Consider the following 9,128-nt stretch of genomic DNA (forward strand, 5'->3'; position numbering starts at 1 on the left):
CATCTCATATTTTCTCTCTCTTACTTTTTCTTTTCTTCCTATCTCTCTCACTATTCTACCTCTGCACCTCAAAAGAGAGGTGTGGATGAAACATTATCCTAAGCGAAGCCAGCTCTATCACAGAAGTGCACCGCAAGAGCCAAATTTGACGGAATGCATATGAAACAAGCAAGGCATGTGTACCCACTAGTTCGTCTTAGGAAACGACACTAAATTGTGACCCACCCATTGAATGTATACAGAAAACCAAGTTGTGGGAGGAAAATGATTTGTTTGCTGATAGTGATATGCTACATTCTTCTCAAGCAAGAATTGAAAAAAATAATCAAAATTTTTAGACACTTAAAAGAAAATTGCAAATAAAAAAACATTGAAAAAACATAAATATATAGGTACACGGTGATTAGACACTTAGACATAGGTACAATTGGTGCATCCAAACAAATAAGTAGAATCATCATATATTAGATTATTGATTGTGGGTACGGTATAGTATTACTGTATCGAACAACTAGCTAGAAAATAAAGAAGAATAAAAATTCTTCCATTGACACTCATGGTGACTTATTAAGGTCCAAGAGGGACGACAATGTACGTACTAACTACGTAGGAAATTGAAGAGGATCAATGTCAGGCATATTAATTATGAAGTTTAACTTGAACAACAACAATAGGGGTAAATAGTCAAGTTGGTCCCTGAATGTGTCCACCGACTTCAACTTCGTCCTTAAACTTTAAAAATGACGTCCGTGATCCTTAAATGTGGCAAAACTCCTTCATAGTAGTCCCTGGGTTAAAACAAGTTGACAGACGTTAACGGAATGCTGACATGAAATTTTTTTCCGTCAAGGGTGATGCTTATGTGGCATTTGAACCCAGAAAATAATAAAATAGTTAAATAAAAAAACAAAATTGAAATTCCTAAATTGCAGAAGTGAAGAACCCTGAATCATAGGTGATAAAATCCAAAATTGCAGAAACAGCGAAATCACGCAAGCAGAAACGAAGAAGCCTGAAGCAGTACTTCAACCAGACATGAAGAAGCTTCAATCAGACAACAAAGAAAGGAAAGAGCACAAAGCTTGAATCAGAAAATGAAGAAGCGTAGTGTGAGACCCAAGTTTTTAAGTTTGGAATAAACCGAATAAAATTCCTTTTCACGATTAATTTGATGTGACGTGAGGGAAAACCTGAACAAGTGTTTATGGAATGGAATTAATTTGTGAAGGAGAAAGTTCAGGAAAAGGCTAAGGATCGTATCAGAGTCGATAAAAGTTATAGCACGACTAGCATTCGCTTAAACTTAGGTCAAGAACGCTAGAAATGGCTAGTTTATGTTTTAATACACGATGGAAACTAATTCCAAAAATCTTCAGAGAAATGTTAGAACTTCTCTTATTCGTCCATAAACGAGCGTTTCGATACGAAACCCTGGAATGTACGAACGTTAATTTTCAATACTCGGAAGTTTGCCGAAACCGAAACCCTGATAGTTCAAGAACCCTAAAATCGACGGTCGATGAAGACTTTTTCTATTCGGAGCTTCAAATAAAGATTTCATCCGCGTAAGCCCACTCTAATCGACGTTCTGAATCTTTCTTCAGAAGGAAGTTTCTGCATCCGAGGTCAAAATCATAAAGTGCATTTTTAAGCCGGTAAACATTAAAAACAAGCCTCGAAAACCAAAAATCATACTGATATTTCTTTGAAGAATTAGAAGATTCAGCGGGAAGAATATCGTGTCTAAAATACGTTGGAATCAGTAGGAAAAATCGGAATCGCGAAATTTTCATTTTTCCGCATTTTCCATTTCCTATATATATAGTATGAAAAATGAAAAAAAACAAAACAAAAAAATCTCAAAACACACACACACGGCCGAGAGCTCTTGGAGGAAAGGGGGAAAAATGATTTTTTCCAATTCTTGACCGATCGTCGTTCCGTTCGTTGCTACGCGTAGGCCTCGAGGTACTGATGCTATTTCTTACTTCTGATCGTCAATTCTGTCGCTTTTCTCTATGTCTTTCTGTGCTCAAAGTTTTGAGCTTTTTGTAAAACTGTCCAAATAAGCTGATTTTGGTGTCTAAACTTATTGCCTACGTACTCTAGAGCGTGAATATCCGGTTGTTTTCCGTTGAATCTCGCTGAAATGCCGCCGGGATCAATTTCTGTTGGAAAAACCCATTTTTGGGTAAAGTTCCGTTCTTTAAGCTGAAAACTCACGACTTAGCTTAGCGCTAGTAGGATTAGTCGTCATAAACGTCGTTGTTGACGTCCCCATCCAATTTGTTTTTCGAAAATCCAGTTTTGAAATTTTGAGCTGAAAATAATGACCAAAATACCCCTGCGACAGTTTTTGATCCGAAAATTTTTCTGAGCTTAGATTCGCCTTAGTTACGGCTAATGATAACCTAGGAATTGATTTAGACCGAAGAAAAAGTTCGAAAACCCTATTTTCCATAGTGGCCGAAACCTATTTGCTTGGGTACCGTGTCCAAAAATAATTTTTGGGTCTCTATGACCTGAGCCATTGCGTAGCTCTTTCAATTGTCGAAATTTTGGCGCCGGTTTCGTGTCATTCCGAGTTCTGTAGCTCGAGTTATGCACGTTTTAGTGAATAAAGTGTTTTTGTACAAAACTTGAATCGAGTCAAAACTCATCCATTCGGGGAAAGCCCTTCCATTCGTGCCTAAATGTTGTACTCTGAAGCTTCTTGAGCTTTGTCGAACATTAGTTAGGATTGTTTCGACTGTATCGACTTGGTTTGATTCATTATTGCTTTGTTGCTCAAAGGTTCGATTGTGGAAACTTTGGGATTGACTGAACAAGCTTGTGAGCGAGACCTACACCGCGAGACTGGAACAACTCGAGGTGAGGGCAACTTACTTACTAGCTATTTGTATTTTAGGCGTCGATGAATTCGACTTGATTTATTGTTATGCACTTGATTGTGTTTGACTGGGAAAAATGTTTTCTGAGGCTACGGCTGACAATTGATAATCATTTATCGCTTGAATTGTTTTTGAGATTGATTCACATGCTATGTGCTAAATTGTTAATCTAGGACGTGTTGATATATGTGCCATGACTGTTGTAACGCCCCGATTTCTCGAGGGTCACTTTAGTAACCTTTCCAAAAACTAAATATGCTGACTAAACTTTCGAAGTCAATAATAACCAAGTATTTTTTTTTCCAAAACATGCTCTAGCGAATGCACAGTAATTACCCAATAATATATAACTTTATATCCAAAAGTATGGGTACAATTGAGTCTTTAAAGAGAAATATCAAAAGACATATGCCCAACACGCTCACTATGATCTCTACGCAGGATAGACCACCAAACAACACACATCGAGACCTACCCTTCCTCCGAACCCAATAGAATACAAATTCATATGATCATCCTACAAGCTTCAACCAATGACGGTAAGCTTTCTACCCAAAGGGCTCAAGCCCTACACAAGACTCTACTTCTCCTCTGAGCGAGTCTCCTCGATGGTCGAATTGTCAATCTCTAACAAGATATGTGACAGGGTTCTGGCATTAATAGACATGTGGTCAATCCCACGAATGACTTACTGCTCACTTCACCAAACTGATACATAAGCATGACTCATAATCTCATTATCATGGATCCTCGTCATTGGCAGCATCACTTTGGCTCCTCCAAGGCATGGTACTTGATCACGTCGTCGTCCATCACCTGGCAGTCGCCGGCCGCCCAAACACAAGCAATACATACAATGGCGTGCGAGGGTCAACTTCCAGAATATATGTATATATATATAGTAGTAGGTCACACAGTATACACATAATCACATACTTATACGTTTCACGCTTACTCACGCAGATCTATCGATCACGTGGCTTACGTAAAATACGAGGGTTGTCAATGACAAACCTCTCCCACACACATAACAATTAAATCACATTTAGCTTATCTCAAGCATATCAAAACTCATAGTACATATCACCTCATCATCAAGCTCAATCGACAACTCTAAGGTTAGTCTATATGCTCGTGCAAATGCAATGCCACATAGGCACATCAAATGATCCGGATATAAATGCCTTTTCCATGAGGTAGGCGGGACAACACTTAGTCGGTCTGATACCCACTCCAGTATCAACCTCTGACTAGTGAATGCCACTTAGTTGATACCCACTCCAGTATCAACATAGTTGATACCCACTCCAGTATCAACATCTGAAGGTACGACCACTCCATCGTCCTCAGAAGACAGGCATGGCCACTCCACCATCCTGACAAAATGAATGCATGCATGATATGAATCATGGTTAGCCAAACAAACGGGAACACCCTCTCCAGTGTTCACGCCTATCTCTAAGAAAACAGTCATACTAGAAAACCAAATCTAGATTCAACATCAACGGTTGCACTCCACTCCAAGTGACCGAAGTTTACACAACGAAAGGTCACTCCACTCCAAGTAACCGTGTCATCGAGTCTCGTCTTTCTTTTCTCAAAAATCATCAAATAAAGTCCCCCATTGAAATTCTCTTTTCTAAAAAGAATTGATTGAAGTCCCTTCTGAAATACTCTTTTCTAAAAAGGATTGATTGAAGGCCCTTTGAAAATATCCTTCTCATTCTTTAAAAGTTTTGCAATGCAAATAAACTCTTTTTAATTTACAAAATATGTGTACACTTTAATTATTTTCATTAGATGAAGTTTATAAGTAAATCATGAATGGGTCTGTTCTTTTTCAAAAACTGTAGTAAATTAGATAAAATGTTCCCACCCTGTGTAACTCTTTTTGAGAAAACGTCTCTATTCAAAACCACAAAAGATCTAAAGCATCGTTAGAATCTCGTCTAACCGATACTTGGAGAAACCCTTCGCTTACACAATCGATATGCCGTCAACAGACAATTAAATATCACAAAATACAAGTCATCATCACAACAAGCCATTATATCAAATAGCAAGCATCAAAGTGCTCTCACTCAATCATAGCATATATTCAACAATATAAATAGTCTAAGAGAATAGCTCACAACAATCACATAGCAGATATTCAATAATATAAATAGTCGAAGCGAAGTGCCCTCACCTTAGTCACTTTCCTTCCAAAGTTGCGACTCTGATCCGATCACGTCATCGCTCCTCGTACTAGCTTGTTTTCTTTCATTCTTTAGCCCCGACACGTACGCATTCTCGCTCTTCGTATCCTTAGAAAATTAATTGCTTTCAAAAATGCTAAGCTTTAAGATCCTAGCTTCCGCTCCCAAAACTTAAGAATCTCTCACTCAAAACAAACACTTAAAAATTTTCACCACAAACTAATAACTCAAAACACTACTCTGTATACTTCCAAAACTTCTCTACATTTCCATTGGTGACCCTTCTCATATGCGGCTTGCCAACTCTTTTATAGTGCAATGTCTTTTTTTTTTATTTGGCCACCTCATGCTTACTAGACCCCTAGCTTTGCCAGATGAAAAATTCGATGCCTACACGTAAAAGTATCAATCCTTGTCACACTTACCATGCACTCAGGTTCAGCCACCTCATGCTTTAAACATTTACCATGCAATCTGGTTAAGCCACCTCAAGCTTAAACACTTACCATGCAATCTTCCTTGTTACGTTTTCTGGCTAGCTATTGTTCCTTCCTTTCTTAATACACATATATTGATTTGAGTAGTGTAGGATTTAACTCATAGAGTTAAGAAAAAAATATAAGGATAATATATTATTATACCAAAAATTATGAGAAACTATATGATATAGTTTAAAATCACTTTAAGCAAAATTAAGTGATCAAGTGTAGAAGTGTTAACAAGTTAGATATACATATATATCTATTCTTACACTTCGTATTATTCTTCTTCTTCTCTTTTACTTTTTATTTTCTATTCTTCCCTCACAAGCTGAATTGGTCTCTTACTATTCTTTTATCATTTCCTATTCTTCTTCCACAAATTGAATTGGTCCTTACGTGATCTTTTTCTTTCTTTCTTTTTACTTTGTTTTATTTCTTTCTTTTTTATCTAGTTTGGGAGAAAATACTAATAATATTAATAATACTTCATTTATATAAAGCACACAGGGTACAAAGAACATATCATCTTAAGCTTAATCGCGCTTATCGCTCTTAAGCCGATAAATATCTAATTAATTAAACGCTTAATCTTACCTGGGTCTTACAACTGTTGGATTGTGTTACTTTGATTATGAAATTACACATATATCTGTTGTACGTCAGAGAGGATAACGGGCAGTTATGCCAAATTTATCATGAGATTTTGGAAAAGTTTGATGGGACGAATCGAGGTTCGGACCCTTATTATTTTAGTGGATCGAGACCTTCTCTGGGAGTTACTTGAGATGATGGGCTTTTAAACTCATAAGATTAGAGATAAAACTAAATGGAAACTATTTTACAAGGAAAATTCATAATACACTAAACAACCTCTGAACCCTTTAAATAATGATAACAATGTCAGATGAAAGCTTAGGGCTTGGATGTTAGTTTTGGAAAATGAGAAGTGTCGCCGAATCCAAGTTTTGGGGAAACTAATAAGTTTCCGAGTATGTTGGTACTTTTCGCTCGATGAGCAGTTTGTTGTTTGACTATCTAGAGGATAAGTCAGGGAACCAATAAGTTTCCAAGTACATTGGTACTCCTTCGCTCTTTGAGCAGTTTATTTAGCCATCCAAAGGATGAGCCGGGAAGCTTCACTGAGGCGTGAGACTTCGTGAAAGCATGGAACTTCACTGAAGCGTGAGACTTCGTGAAAGTGTGTAAATTCACTGAAGCGTGAGACTTCGTGAAAGCAGAAACTTCACTGAGGCGGGAGACCTCGTGGAGACGGGAACCTTCGCTGAAGCGGGAGACTTTGCGGAGGCGTGAAACTTCACTGAAGCGTGAGACTTCGTGAAGGTGTGGGACTTCATTGAAGCGGGAGACTTCATGAAGGCGCGAAACTTCACTGAAGCGTGAGACTTCGTGAATGCTTGAAAATTCACTGAAGCGTGAGACTTCGTGAATGTGTGAGATTTCACTGAAGCGTGAGACTTCGTGAAATCGTAAGACTCCATTGAAGCGTGAGACTTCATGGAAGCATGAGATTTCATCGTCGTTTACCCTAGGGCAACTGACAGGGAACATTTGTTTAGTTAGACACTTGTGCGTTGGGAGGACGATACATTGTTTGACTAACCTTATCACCTAACTTCATATGTTGAGATTTTGATGATTTGATATTGGTGAACATTGTCATGTTATTTGTTGAATTGTTGAGATATTGAATATTGTGTTGTTACTAGAGATCTGACAACATGTTATGTACATACCTTAGGGTAGACGATACAGAACTTATATGTATATATACAACCTATATATATACCCCTTAATTCATCACATGTTGCTTGTATTATCTATTATATCCTGTGAGTTGACCCTCGCACCTTGGCTTTGTTTGTATGTTTGTGTTTGGGCGGTCGGCCTGCTGCCAGGCGTCCGTCAGCCGGTTCGTGATGATTCGTTGTGCGGGAAAGACCCGGAGCGAAATGACTATTACTGAAGCCTTCGACGAGGACCCGGACTTCATGACTGATCGAGGAAGGGTCGATGATAGTAGTGTGGGTTATGGGTGGTTAGAGTCTTTTGAGCTGGTTGTTGCTGTCATAGCTCTGATTCGTCATTTGTACTTTTGGGACCGGGTAGTTTCCGACAGGTTGCTTTCGGTGTGGTTCTCCTTAGATGGGGATCGCATGGAGTAGTCGGACGTAGGAAGTCTTTTTGGAAGCCGTTTTGGGCTGACTTACTTTTCGGAGGACTGTATTTATAAAACTTATGACTCTATCTGTGAGTCGCACTTGTTTGCCGATGGGCAATACTTCTAGTTATCTGAGGTTACTTACCGTCACTTGAGGACACTCGTGACGATGTTTTTAGTTGCAGCGAGGGCTTTGCTTGCATTGTATATTGATCGCTGTTAATCGCGATTGGGTTGAGTCTTTATTTCGACAAGTCTTTTTATTTTAACAAATAAAAAAAAATACCTGCTTTTCCGCTTTATTTTATCCTTGAGTTACTAAAGTGACGCCACCGAAATCGGGGTGTTACACGTAGTACTTCAACAAGAGAATTGCGCCTGATGAGAAGAAGAAGAGGTAATTGTTGTGGGTTCTAGTTTTCATGGTGCTGAGGCCAGATCTGAAGCTTTCTCATCCGATATAGGTTGAAAAGCTTGATGAAGCTTTCACCTTTTTTTCACAGATAAAGAATGGAAATTAGATAGACTTTTCGTTTTTGTTTAAATGAAGGTTTCTTGAGCAGCTATAGTGTGTGTCTGTTTGATTCCGAGAGCAAAAGTTGTGACTATGCTAATACATGGAGGTTTTAAACCGTGACACAGGTAGAGGAATTGAAAATCACAGTCAAAGAAAGGGGCTTCTGAGAATTGCAAAGAATAGGAATTGACCTTTTTTTTGTGGTATTTCGTTCCATTTTCCTCCCATGAATAGGAAATTTTGTTCCCCCAATTGAATTCGAAGTTTGCTATTTTCTACTTTTTTTCATCTGTGAATGGAGAAAGTTTATATCTTGGGATTGATTTGAACCTATATGTCTTGGTTTATTATGATTTAATACATAGGAGAATAGGGTAAAGTTGTTTATTTTTTTATTTAACTATTTTATTTTATTATTTTCTGGGTTCAAATGACACATAAGCATCATCTTTGACAAAAAAAAAATCATGTCAGCAGTCCGTTAACGTCCGTCAACTATTTTTAACCTAGGGACTACTGTGAAGGAGTTTTGCCACATTTAGGGATCTCGGGCGTCATTTTTAAAGTTTAGGGACGAAGTTGAAGTCGGTGGACACATTCAGGGACCAACTTGACTATTTACCCACAACAATAGTCTACGTCTGCAATGTCAAGGAGGAAGTTTGCGTCTCCAGTGACCAGTAGCGTACGATGAGATGTTGCATTAGAAATTTAGGGTTTCACTTGAACTTGGTTGTTTTTTTTACATTAATTTGGAAAATCAACTTGGTTCTTCTTTTTTTAGTACATCGGAAAATAACAAAGCAAAAAGAAAGGAAAACAGGAGAACTAGCGCATGGCTAGCTAGTTTATCTCCATAGC

General features: G+C 38.2%; 1 long non-coding RNA gene across 1 annotated transcript; it reads left to right on the forward strand.

Moving 5' to 3' along the window:
- The first annotated feature begins 1,626 nt into the window (after positions 1–1,626).
- On the forward strand, positions 1,627–8,052 carry LOC130735337 (uncharacterized). The gene is made up of 3 exons (XR_009018400.1): positions 1,627–1,968; positions 2,794–2,871; positions 7,488–8,052. It is a non-coding gene; the product is annotated as an uncharacterized LOC130735337 (long non-coding RNA).
- The last annotated feature ends 1,076 nt before the right edge of the window (positions 8,053–9,128 follow it).

Source organism: Lotus japonicus, chromosome 2 (genome assembly GCF_012489685.1).
Source record: "Lotus japonicus ecotype B-129 chromosome 2, LjGifu_v1.2".
Lineage (NCBI taxonomy): Eukaryota > Viridiplantae > Streptophyta > Magnoliopsida > Fabales > Fabaceae > Lotus > Lotus japonicus.